Source organism: Paramormyrops kingsleyae, chromosome 16 (genome assembly GCF_048594095.1).
Source record: "Paramormyrops kingsleyae isolate MSU_618 chromosome 16, PKINGS_0.4, whole genome shotgun sequence".
In the NCBI taxonomy this organism is placed as follows: domain Eukaryota; kingdom Metazoa; phylum Chordata; class Actinopteri; order Osteoglossiformes; family Mormyridae; genus Paramormyrops; species Paramormyrops kingsleyae.
In genome coordinates, this window is record NC_132812.1 from 31,477,307 (window position 1) to 31,490,569 (window position 13,263).

The following is a 13,263-nucleotide window of genomic DNA, read 5'->3' on the forward strand; positions in this document are numbered from 1 at the left end:
ACATAATGAAAGGAACTGCATCAACTTTCAGTGCTTATGTGAAACAGATTACGTATTTAAAAAAAGATCCGGAAGCTGTTTTGTGTCTTACACGTCCAGGGCCAAAACAAACCCTGTGTTTTGTTTCTATAGCGACAGTGCAGAGCTGCAGACTTATCTGCAGGCCACTCCCAGTGAGAGAAATGCTTACAGCCGGACAAAATGGCTGCTTAAAATGTCCAGAGTATCATCTCCCAATAAACATGTGCTTTGAGACAATGGGCATGTTCACCTGGTCAGAATCTGAACTGCAGACGTTTGCAAATTGTCAGAACTGAGAAGCCGAGTTCTCAAAATCAATCTGTCATGATACTTAAATATTACACTTCACTTTTGTTTCCAGTAATTAAAAAGTTACAGACTAGGAACACTGCTGAATTACACTGTGTTTAGTTGCATTGCATCCAGTTCAGCCGTTTCCCCATCTTGACTGTTTCCTCATCATAAAATAACCAACCCAGAGGAGATGAACAGACAGACACCAGCCTGAACACTGACATTATTTTCAGTTCAGGCTAATCCTAAATATTAAATGACATTTCAAGCTGACAGAGCTGTAAACATCTGAGCAAGAGCAAGGGATTAGATGAGCTGATTTTCTATTGAATGGAAATTAGGACATTACCGCAACTCAAATTCAGATAGCGAGACACGGAGACAGACGTAGCAAGGAGAGAGGAATAAATTGGAATATAAATAACGGCAGCAGTAAATACAGACCACATGGGTGTAATTTAATATTAAATTTTCTCATGTCCTGTTAAAAAAAGACACAGACAGATACAGACCTCACCCCTTTCATTTATAAGTTCTGCCTTTTCTCCTCCTACAGGGCAACACAGAAAAAAAGACACAAACTACATACACCCTGAGATCATAGCAGCTCCCTCCCCCCAGCCCGTGTTAGTAGTTTGAAAGTAATTTCCAATTTCCTAGAGTTTACTGAATTACTACAGGTATAATCAGTTGTTACTGGAATTATAACATAGTCTCACGTAAACAGTGTTTCCTGTTTTTGCCGCACTGCATGTTAGTCACCCTGCAGCCTGCAGAGTTCCTTAGCGAGCGATAGCTCTCATATCTGGGCTGAGGCGGCTGATCCGGTCCAGTGTGCTTACGCAGCATGTCAGGCAGTTAGAGTGCCGGTCTTGTACGACTGTGCGCCTCCTCTTCTCAACACACGATTCTCATTTTCACACAAAAGGCACAGGGGCCGATTCGGCTGAGGCAAACGCTGAAGGGTGGAGGGCAAATATTATAAAGATTATGCTGTTCTCACTTCCCCTCCCTGCCAATAGAGGCATTTACATTGATTTCATACTTAAAAACTATACGTTTTAAAAGAAAGCTTTTGCTTGGTGCTTGATCTGTCTTAAAAATTTCTGGTCCAAATACGAAGCCCAACCTTAAAAGCTCAGATCACATCAAAAGTATGAAACACTACGGTCATTTGCTGGCAGCGCAGAGAAGAGACACGGGCAGCTGTGCGAGCTGGGAGCCAGGAGTCCTGGGATTGTGTCATCAGGGAGGAGCTACTGATGAGAGAAGGAGAAGTAGCAGGATGCAAGACGATCAGGGCGATGCAGGAGTCGCTTGGTTGCTCGGTAACACGGGTCGGTAATCCACATGCTAGTTTACCAGCAGTAGTACCAGTACAACCCCACACCCTATCGTTTCGTAGCTATGAAGACACATTTGTGGTTTGTTTGAAAATTTGTATCTAGTCTCTGTAGCAGAGAAACTTCAACGTCAAAACCTAGATATTCAACTTTACATCAGTGACTGTTTACCTAATCAGGTTGGCTATGACATTTAGATTTAATATCGCAAAATGAGAAAAAAAGTACAGCATGACCATAATATTTATTTAACAGAATCCTCGGGATATTTGTTCGGTGTCCCAATTAGCATATTTTCTAAATTGTAGAATAGTAAAATTAAATCACTTTTAATTATGCCTGGTAATACACGCACACACACACACACACACACCTTAAAACTGTACTAAATGTAACATCAGTAGACATAGGGGCTTCGGCAGAATGGTCGCATGTCTGTGGGCCCTTGAACAGGGGCTCTGTGGGCCCTTAAACAGGGGCCCCTAACCCCCAGCTCTGTGGGTGCTGCTGCAGGTGGCTGCCCATTGATTTTCCCATGGGATCAATAAAAGAGTCATTATTCTTATATTGAACTGCTAAAATAACTAAATTTAAGAATACAGTACTGCCCTCTTGTGGAAGCGTATAATACTCAAATCATGTCAAGATCATAAGCAAATCATAAACAATATGAAATAGAACCTATGCATTTGCAACATGCGTTGTCTTCATTATTTCATTTAAAAATATGAAAATGTTTGAATTAAACCCACGAGGGGCAGGCAGTCTGGTTTACTTTTACTTTTTATGTTCAAATTAAGTTAATTCGAAACAATTTCCTTTAGACGTAGCTGTCACACAGACGTAAGTAACTAGACATCTTGACTACAAAGCAGTAGCTCTGTCAGTCCCTATGTGAAAGGTTGCCATCTCAGTTCAAACGTTTTCAACAATTTTCATGGCAATGTTACAGATGCGGTCTTACCTGGGCTTAATTCCCTCAGCCAGTGCCTCCAGTTTGCCGGTAAGTGACGATGATTAACTAGCTGTAGTAGAGTCAGGGCCTCAGCCTTTGTAAACGTTGGCTTTGCCTTTGCAGAGAACCACCAGTGACAGTGAATACACCTTTAAATGGTGTTTCACCATATCTGCTGTTTTTATAGTGTATTTTATACACTAAGCATTCAATAAACACTTTCAGATGGACAGATAAGCAGTGATCATCATGTCAAAATTTATTGCTAATCATTCTGGTTGCAACAGTCCATTAAATGAAAGTAATATGGCCTATTTGAATAGCAATGAACATGGTTTCTACTTAAGATTTTCTTGCTTAATTGACTTCCATGGACTGGTTAAGGGGCGGCCACAGCAGACTAACAGCGGGAACCATTTGTTGGAATATCACACTTGAGATATGGACCCTGGGTGCCACATTAAAACAGAATTTAAAAATGTGATATTTAGTCTTCTAATACTATTCCAACTTAATTGGAGTCACTATTTTGTTCCGAGAGTCATCATTAGATTGCAGTGCACAGGATTAATAACGTATCTATGTAAAAGGTTTTTTTCCGTATTATCTATTTTTTTTATCTCATCAGGAATGTACACTAAAATATTTATTTCTTTTTCTTAAATAACAAATGAGGCATTTTCACGTTCCTTCCCAGTGTACATGTGAGTGCAACGTGCAGAGTCACTGGCCTCGGACCTCAAAGTTCTTTTGCACTCGACACATTTCAAAAAATAAATAAAAAGGTCTTGAATCCCATCTTTTCCTGATGTTTGTATCTTTACTATAAACTTAAAACTGTACAAAACAAAAGATGAATTTCTAATTGATAGGAATATACTTTACGTGACGTGACGTGACGTGACGGACAAAAGACTGTGATGCTTCTAGACTCAAGGCTTCTGCCGTCATGTGTCCTTGTGCTTTTACAACAAACTCAGCAGCCAAAAGACTCTCATCACGTGGCGACTACATACTAAGGTTCCTAACTCTTACAAAGCTATAAAAATATTCAGATACCAAAAATATAACTCAAAATTCTATTAGAACTATTAATAAAATATTAAATTAAAATAGTCAAATGTGCATGTTTAGTTACAGCACAAAAATGGCTCTAACAGTACAGTTCTCTATCTTTGAAAGTCTGATTTAATATCCTTTGAAAATTCATGTATAGTCTTCATAAAACTCCAGGACAAAATGGAAACTAATAATGTCCTAATGATCAAAGAGTGATTCCTTATAGAAAATAAAAAGCATTTGTTCTCTGTATTTGTCCTTCTGATAGTTTTAAAGCAGATATACTTAATAACCTATTGCTCCTCTGTCATAATCGCCGGAATAACTGGAAAATCTTCCCAGCTTTAATAGTGATATCCAGAAACATAAGTAGCTCATTCTCACACTTGATGTTTTACAGTAGAAGCCTGCCACCCTTGACTAAACATAAGTGACCTTTGGTCTAGTTCCCATCATAGGCTCATAAGTGCATTAGCCATGGTATATGCTAGTATAGTGTGAAATATGCAGTGCCCAATGACTTTTATGGAGATGATTGTGGAGTTAAATCGAGGAGAACAGCAGAAGATCTTTGCCGCAGTCTTGCTGTGAATCTCAGGCAGCGTGTACATTGGTGGGCTGGCTGATGGCTGCTGTTCTCTCTGTGGCTGGTGGGGGGAGCTCATGCTGCGCTGACCGAGAGGGAGCAGCTCTGGAGAGCTTCGACTTGGTGGTGGAATTGCCTGGGGAGGTTCTATCTGCCTGAAATAAAAAGCAAACTGCAGCAGCAATGGATTCATTTCTTGCTCCTTATAGGGAGAGACAAGAGGAAGAATTAAACATTTTTGGTGACTCCCCAACAGCACTGAACTTGGGGAGCTGCAAGTATTGTTTCGGGTATCACTGTACATGGGAAGACCTGGGAACTGCAATGGAGAGGGCCTGTTTGATGTTTTGTATTGTATTGAATTGACGTATGGAAAAAAATACACTGGTGAGATGCATGACGAGTGCTGGTTGTGGGAAAGAAGTTCCCACCTTCACGATGGGCCAGCCGATGTCTGTCTTCATGGAGGTGGGAAGAGCCCATGGCTGCAAGGGAAGTCCGTGCTGCTGTACCTTTAAAACAAGTTCACCATGTATAAGTGGAAATGTTAAAAATCCATCCATCCATCCATCATTCCATCTTCTATACCTCTCATCTAACAGAGACCGCAAAGGGTTCTTTATGATTTGTAAATTATACAAAAAGTAGTGCAGCTTAATAATATTGACTCTTCTCTCTATAAGAAATAAAAACACTTCGCATTCAATATCAGTGAAAATATATGTAATATAGATTATGATAAATTAGAACAGAATATAATATTATGAATCCTGCCTCCTGGTACTTTTACAAAAAATGCACGGAAATTGTTTTATTGTTATTCTTCAAAAAATCACGCTGCACATGCCCAGTAAAAGTATGATTTCTGAAAAATTATTTTGCCTTCAGGGGGAGGCTTATGCTACATTGAACATAGGCCTATTTATATCATTTCTAATTATTAATTCCAGTCTACAGCTGAGAAATCAATTTTTAAAAATATTTTAAATGGCATTTTCTTCGGCGCTCCAAAATTCCTCCCTCGTGCTTTTAATAAAATTATAACTTGCTGGTGTCACAATCCAGCAATGAAGGAGGTAGGGGAACGGCATGAGGACAAACAAATAAGGGGTTTATTAAAGGAACGGAAGCAGGGCAAACAGAAGCGGGCCGCGTGGGGTCAAGCAGAACTGAGTCACTCTTATACTGGACTGACGAGGGAGCAGACGAGGGCCAGCTGGAGTGATCCACACAAGGGCTGAAACGAGAGGCAAGACATGATCAACACACCTACCTCATTAGAGTCACATTATAGAGAGAACGAGGGAGCAGGAATGCAGGGCACAACAGCTGGGATTCTTCATTCCTGTTCAATCTTTTTAAAAAGTCAGACAGAATTTAAGCAAAAATTTTTGGTAACAAAGTGATTTCAAAAATCAATATCCTACTAGTAATGATAAAAAACACTACTCAAATTGGAGAAGAGTGAAATTTGCTTTCCTTTCATTAATAACTTCGGTTGTGGTGAATTAAACATTGGATATCAATAAAATCATTCTCAGCGTCTAATCAGACAATTAACATGTGGATCGTGTTTCGGGGAAAGGCAGGCAGAATTGTCCTCTTCATAGACAGATGAAAATTTAATTCATCAGTGTCTAGGACCACCTTGGGTAAGTGAGTATGTGTTCATAAAAATGGAAAAAAAACAAGAAAAGCATAACCTTGTAAGGAATTTGAAACTTGTAATTAACAACGTCACGCATCTTTAATTCTGTCTTTATTCATGAACACCTGCTTTATTTGACCTGGGGATTTATCAAAATGATGTCGCATGGATGCTCAAAGTTATGAGACTGTTGCTGTCTTGCAAGATGCACGGCTCGTCCGCAGTTCAGAGGGGAGGTCTAGCTGAGCATGGTGTGGTGGTTATTCATGGCCACCAATGCCAACTCTATTTGCCAGGGACTAAAAATTTTACTTAACATATTTCTGCATGCACCTAGAACTCAATCTAATTGGGATCACTGTAAACAAATTGTTTGCTTCAGATCTGATTTTAAATGCATATCGACTGGTGTGGGACCATGTCAAATGGTTTGCTTCGCTGAGGGAGGTGAAATTTACTGCAAAGCAGATTGTGCTTGCGATTCACTTAGCTAAAAGCTACAGTAAATTAGCATGTGATGCTGACAGTTCAGCTGCGTGACAGGAGGAGGAACAAACTCGCTTCGCTGTGATCGACCAGCTCGTTGTACTTAACTACTTCCCAGAATAAACTAGCTAATCAAATGATATGCAGAAACACAGGTCAGTAACCTAAATTCTGGCAGTCAGCCTCTCATAAAGGAGATGAAGATAGAGAACTCCCCCCCACATCAAGAATCATTGTCTTTGCATGATGCGTTAATGATAACAACATACAGAGCTCTGTCATCTGAATCTTCAGCTCCTGATTGAGCCTCCCTTGGAGAAACGGGGATATGAACAGAGACCTCCCCAATCAAAGGTATCAGGAAGAAAGGTACTAAGCATACCCTAGCCTGAAACATAGTTACCGGGGTACGACTCTGGAGTCAGGCTGAGGGTGGTGTTTGTCGGGAAGGGCTTGGTGGCCATACACATAACCCAGCCAGGATTACTTCAAAATGGCTATATGGATCCATCTTGTGGGCTCATCTCCCGCTAAATGAAGTGTGTGGATCAGATGCAGTGTGATTTGGGAAACAGGCGCAAAGGACTGAAATGCATAACAGCTTGACAATGGACACTGAAATGTTACCTCTTGGGCAGGGAAGAAGATGTTGGTTAGAAACAGGCAGCCTTACCTCCACGCAGTGTGGGCCCTGCGGCCAGACCACTGCATCGGGGGCGGAGTCTCTCCTACTCTGCAGCTCTGCGCAGTGAAAGGCGCCTGGTGGGCGTGGGCTTATTTACAAGTCTCAGCCCGAAAGCTGTGCAGCTGGAGTTCTTCCCGGCGGACAAGAGGGTTGCCACGATGTGACAGCAAACTGCAGAGAGGAAAGCTCTGACTGATGTTCATGTTTAAGAACCAACCAGAGGTTTGGAGTATCTTTTGAGAGAAAGTGGGCGAGGTGCTCATAAGGGTACCTCTTCTGAACTCTGCTGCCACGCCAGGAGACCTTAATGTACATGTGGGGAACCATGGAGACACCTGAAAGGGCATGGTTGAGAAGAACGACTTTTCAGAGCTAAACCTGAGTGGAGAACTGTTACTGGACATCTGTGCGAGCAACAGAAAATCCCTTTACAAGCACAGAGATTTTCATAAATGTACAAGGTGCCAAGGCATTTTAGGCCAAAGGTCAGTGATTGACTTTGAAATTGTATTATCGGATAGGAAGCCATGTTGTTTTGGAGACTTAGGTGAAGATAGGGGCAGAGAGATTAATTTATTTTGCACATCTGGAAAAACCTCTTCTGCATGCCAAGTAACATCAAGGACATTGTTTATTAAATTATTATGTTCAAGGCCTCAATCATTGCCGTAGCTGCAAAGAGCTCTGCAAAGACGAGGCTCATGGTTTACTAGTCAACCGATATAGTCGTTACCCCCAAGCTGTGAGTAATGACCAAAAGAACAAGGTCACGGTACAAGTTGCTGAAATGGGGGTTCCGTTCTCATCAGGGTTGTTGGATTGACTATTTGTGAAAGGGTGAGGAGTTCAGAGATCGACTCAGGTGGTTCAGGAATCTTATATGGATGCCATCTGTACAGTTCCCAAGGTAACCGTTCCGGGCATTTCTCACTGGGCGTAAGCCCTGGGAAAGACCCAGTGCGGGCTGGAAGGGTGAAATCTCCCAGCTGGCTTGGGAACATCTAAAGATCCCCCCAGAAAGAGCTAGAGTCTGTGGCCATGGAGAAAGTGCTGAGATCTCACCTGCTCAGCATGCTGTCACTGCAATCCTCACTGGGAACAGTGGTGAGAAAATGGTGATGCTGGTTCTAAAATGGGTCTAAAATGTGAATGAGTCATTAACACCCACAACACAATAATCAATGAGGAGAAAGGGAAATGGGTCTTGCTCCTCTCCTTTCAAGGTACTGTGTCACTGCTCTGGTGAGAAAACAACAGAAAATAGCCTGGCATCTGTGCCGTTTGGCTGGAGGAACTCTGATGCAGTTTTCATGCTTGACTGGGGAGCAGTTGTGGTGAAAATCTGTCATTTTGTTTGCTTCAGTCAGAGAGAATTGCTATCCAGTAATAATTGAGCACCATTTCACTTTCCAGAAAATAAACATTATTAATTAAGTCATACTGCTGCAAGAATATTACATTTTAGAAGAGCATACATAACAGGGTGTGCATTATTGAAATAATCAAATAAGTCTTCGAAATGGACAAATGCGAGTACTTATGTAACAAGTAACAAATTATTCACAATCAAATCACTATAAATTAGTTTACAGAAAAATATATACATAAAATTAGAAAGAAATAATCCCTGGATACATTCTGGAGCATGCTCTGTTGAATTAAGTATACTGATCATCAGTAAATACAATTACATAAAAAAACACATTTCAGACTGGATAATATAGGTTTGATTGGTTATGGGTTATGCAGATCAAATGCCAGATTTGTGTACACAGACTAAATATATTTTTCGACTTTGCTGGATAAATGCTTCTTCAAGATCCTCATGTCGCATGTGTTTGGTATTCAATCATATTTTCCTGTTCACTTTTTGGGGTGGGGTGGGTGGATTTTTATCCCAAGTTGTTTCTTAATGGCGTAAGAGTGTGACTGACATACTGTACATATAAATCTAGCAAGCAAAAAGGAAAATGCTGGCAATCATTATATTTTAACAAAATAAGTATAAAACTCAGTTAAACGTCCTGCTGGAGCAACAAAAAGTGTTGGAGGATTTCAAGATGCTGTTTATTAATATCCGTGAAGAGGTTGCATGCTTGTAGTGAATCTGTAGTCATATTCAGGAGAATCAGCTCACGGGGAGATCGTGTGCAGATGATCATTATATCACTCATTTAAAGATACAACTGAAATTCACCTTCTGTATCTGCCTTTTTGTTTCAGAACCAACTAATGGACGGATGATAGATAGATAGATAGATAGATAGATAGATAGATAGATAGATAGATAGATAGATGGATGGATGGATGGATGGATGGATGGATGGATGGATAGATAGATAGATAGATAGATAGATAGATAGATAGATAGATAGATAGATAGATAGATAGATAGATAGATGTTATAATCCTGCTGTTAATGGGGGGGACTAAGGTGCAAACAAAGCCTACATCAAATATCCATTAATGCAACTACAAGATGAATAGTTCACTTACGGGAAGAAAGACAAGTGAGAAGACTGTAAGTCAGTGAGAGAACATACGCAAGTTGATAAACTGCTGCACCGTACAGGAAAGTTGACTAATCCTTACTGAATATGGACTAGACCTATACACCTGCCACACTCACACACACAAGCATGCGATGCCATCCTACAGGCATGTGATCTGTAATGTCACCACTTACATCCCTGCGTCAGCACACCACATACATCTGCGATTTCAAGGGAGGACGGCATGAAATAAACAAAAACTTCAGGAACAACTAATGATAGAAGACAACATTCCCTCCTTTTACAACAAATGTCATCTGAAAAATGTATACTTAACCATGGTGCATGTTCCAGCAATGCTAAGAATACATTCAAAATCTTTTTTACATCAGCTGGATTAGGGTTATTAATCATGTTTATTAATCTGCATTTTTATCTGTAATTCATAAGAGATGAAATTATGAAATTAAACATAGCTATCTTTAGTCTGAATAAATTATAATAAACAGACATTTTATCTTTCTAACGACAACTACCACACACCTCTATATATAAACTAGGTTCTAAAGAATTCACATAATCATGATTAATTCCTGATTTAAACTGGGAAAAAGCTCTCAATGATTTGCATTATCTACTCCTCTGTGATTTTGCTATTTCTAGGCATGAGAATTTATGAATCTACTTGGTATCTAATGTTATTGTAATCTGTGCGGAATGTATCCGTCTACATGTATCTGCCAAGTACAAACATACGCACTGATTAATCATTAATGATTCATTCATGACAAAATTTTTCAACAAAAGTATCTTTTCTGGTTAAGATGAAAACAGTCACAGGAAAAATCACTTAATAATCTTGAAATCGAATGAATCAACAGTAAAAAGTATCTAAATGCTAATTCTGAAAGACTTTCTTTCCTGTGAAAGCATTAAGGATATTTCTGCCCCACAGTTGACGCTGATGAGACGCTCCGCCGCAGCAACACCAAGGTGACCTATGGGGTACGTGGTGATTGATGGGCCAGTGTGGTCGTTATGAGAGTGACACCCCCTCTGCCAGCTCTTACTACAGCTCGCGATCAGCAGAGAAATACTGGATCTATTTTGTCAGGAGCGATGAATCTGTCATGAGTCTGAATGAATGAAGAGGCCTTGATGAAATTAAGATATTTACCTCTGATTTTGTCTATTCAGACATAAAACATGAGCCAGTAGCGTGATGAACTAAATTCAGTTTTCTCTAATGTTCTTCAGTGGTTTCCATTTTTCTTTCTGAGTTTACATGATCTAACATGACTTTACAGTGTATTTCTCAGTACACAAAGAAGATTGACATGTCAACATTTTAGCTTAATGTCCCTCCATGCAACGTCCAACGGCATATACATCAATAATGAACACCTTTCTTGCAGACTTATGTTTTTACTTTACTGTACTTTTCATTGGCATTTTGATGTGTAGTCTCCCGCTTTTATTTAAAATGCCTTGGCTTTTTATGGAGTACTGGTACAGCACTGGTGCAGTATTCCGTATTGGTTTGTATACAGGTATACGGGTGTTCACACAGCATCCAAGTCCCCTAGCGTCCTATTGGACAGAATGTAACCCGGACATTAAGCGACAATAAACCCTGATGACAATCTGTCCTTTTAGCAATTGTGTATCATTGTGTTGATTTCATGATTGTTTCCCTGCAGTTATCATATTTTTTATTTCTTATTCTATAAATTTATTACAATTTCATAGAGTAACACATGTAGGATGTACCCCAGCCTTGTACCCTGTGCTGTGTGGGATGGGCTTCAAGCCCTAACATGACCTTCACCAGGAAAGAGGTACGGAAATGGGTGGATGATTGGATCACTGAAACAGATGTGATTCTCAAATTGTATATTTCTATTAGCCCGATCCTGAGTTGTTCCTGCCTTATTCCCGTAGCCTCCGGGATAGACTGCGGACCTCCAGCGACCCTGAATAGGGAACGTGGTTACAGAAAATACATGGATGGATGGAGGGATGGATGGATGGATGGATATTTCTATTATATATTTCCTCAATAAGTTGCACTGTTATTCCACACTTCCAGGGTTGGGGGTTTGAATTCTGGTGTTCTGGTGAGTGTGGGTTTCGGCTGCGTGTCAGAAACAGCTGAACCGAGACAAAGATAGTTTTAGATTCATGTTTTTTGTCTGTTGTTTTTTTTGGATGACATTTAAAAATGTCCCTCCCAAAACAATTAAAACAACGCTTATTTTTGGTGATTTTCTCTTTCTTTTATTAATTGTATTCAGAAGCTTTAATGTGCATCTGACACAAGATCCAACACTGCTAGGGATGAATCTAAAGAAGCAGACATGCAGTATTTAACAGAGATTATGAATGATATATTTTATATTCGAGATATTTATTGACCATTTACAGCTGGTATGTTGGAATCCTTGTTCATTCTGCCACACTTGGTTACTAAAGACTAGACAAGAGAATGTAAAACTATACAAGACTAGGTAATATACAGCCGGGGGCTGATAAAATGCAGCAATAATGTTATATGGTGTATGTGCCATGGATATGACTGTTACAGGAAATGTACAGTAAATGCTGGAAAGGTGAATGGCTTGGCAAATGAAGCAGTTCTTGAATGATGCTGTTAAACCATCCTCCAGACTGCAGGGGGGTGACAAGTTTGTGTCTGGGACACCAAGGGTCATGAGTTATAGACTGAACCTCCTTAGAGTGGCAGTAAAGGTAAAGCTGGTCTATGGAGGGAAGTTCAATTCCTGCGATCCATACAGACTTTACAACCTTCTGTGTGGTCTTCTTGTTGTGAGCTGCAGTTCCACCATAGCATACCTGGTAAGAACGGTGTTGCTATTAGGATTTAGGACAGGTTTAGGGCTGTTATTAGGGTCAGAGTTAAGGTTATGAATGCCTTAAGGTTTGGGGTTAGGGTTGTCTTATGAGTAAAACCTTGGGTTATGCATGCCAATGAGGGTTAGGGTTAGGGTTTGGTTAGGGTTGTCTTATGAGTTAAACCTTGGGTTATGCATGCCTTGAGGGTTAGGGTTAGGGTTATCTTATAAGTGAAACCTTGGGTTATGCATGCCTTGAGGGTTAGGGTTATCTTATACTGTAAGTGAAACCTTGGGTTATGCATGCCTTGAGGGTTAGGGTTAGGGTTAGTTTAGGGTTGTCTTATGAGTTAAACCTTGGGTTATGCATGCCTTGAGGGTTAGGGTTAGGGTTGTCTTATGAGTTAAACCTTGGGTTATGCATGCCTTGAGGGTTAGGGTTGTCTTATGAGTGAAACCTTGGGTTATCCATGCCTTGAGGGTTAGGGATATATTCCATTTGAAGAAACATCAGTGCTCTTCGGTGGTGCCCAAAGCCTCAACATTTTCAGCAATTTCAGGCAAACCTCTTTGTCTCTATGGTGGAAATTTCCCCTGATAACCTTAATAAAATAGAAATAATGTGTTTCTATTGCTGAACTTCAGTGAGGACTGGTATTAGATCATCACCTGCTTAGATTTACCAGTTAATAAAGACTAACTGGTCCCTGTTGGAGATATTGGTTTTAAATAAGGTCAGCTGGTTAAGTGAGGGGCACTGAATGAGAGACTGGGGTATTAGGGGTGGTTTATTTGGGACCCTGCTTTGTGTCTCTTATTCTTTCAAAGCTAGTGCTGTATCA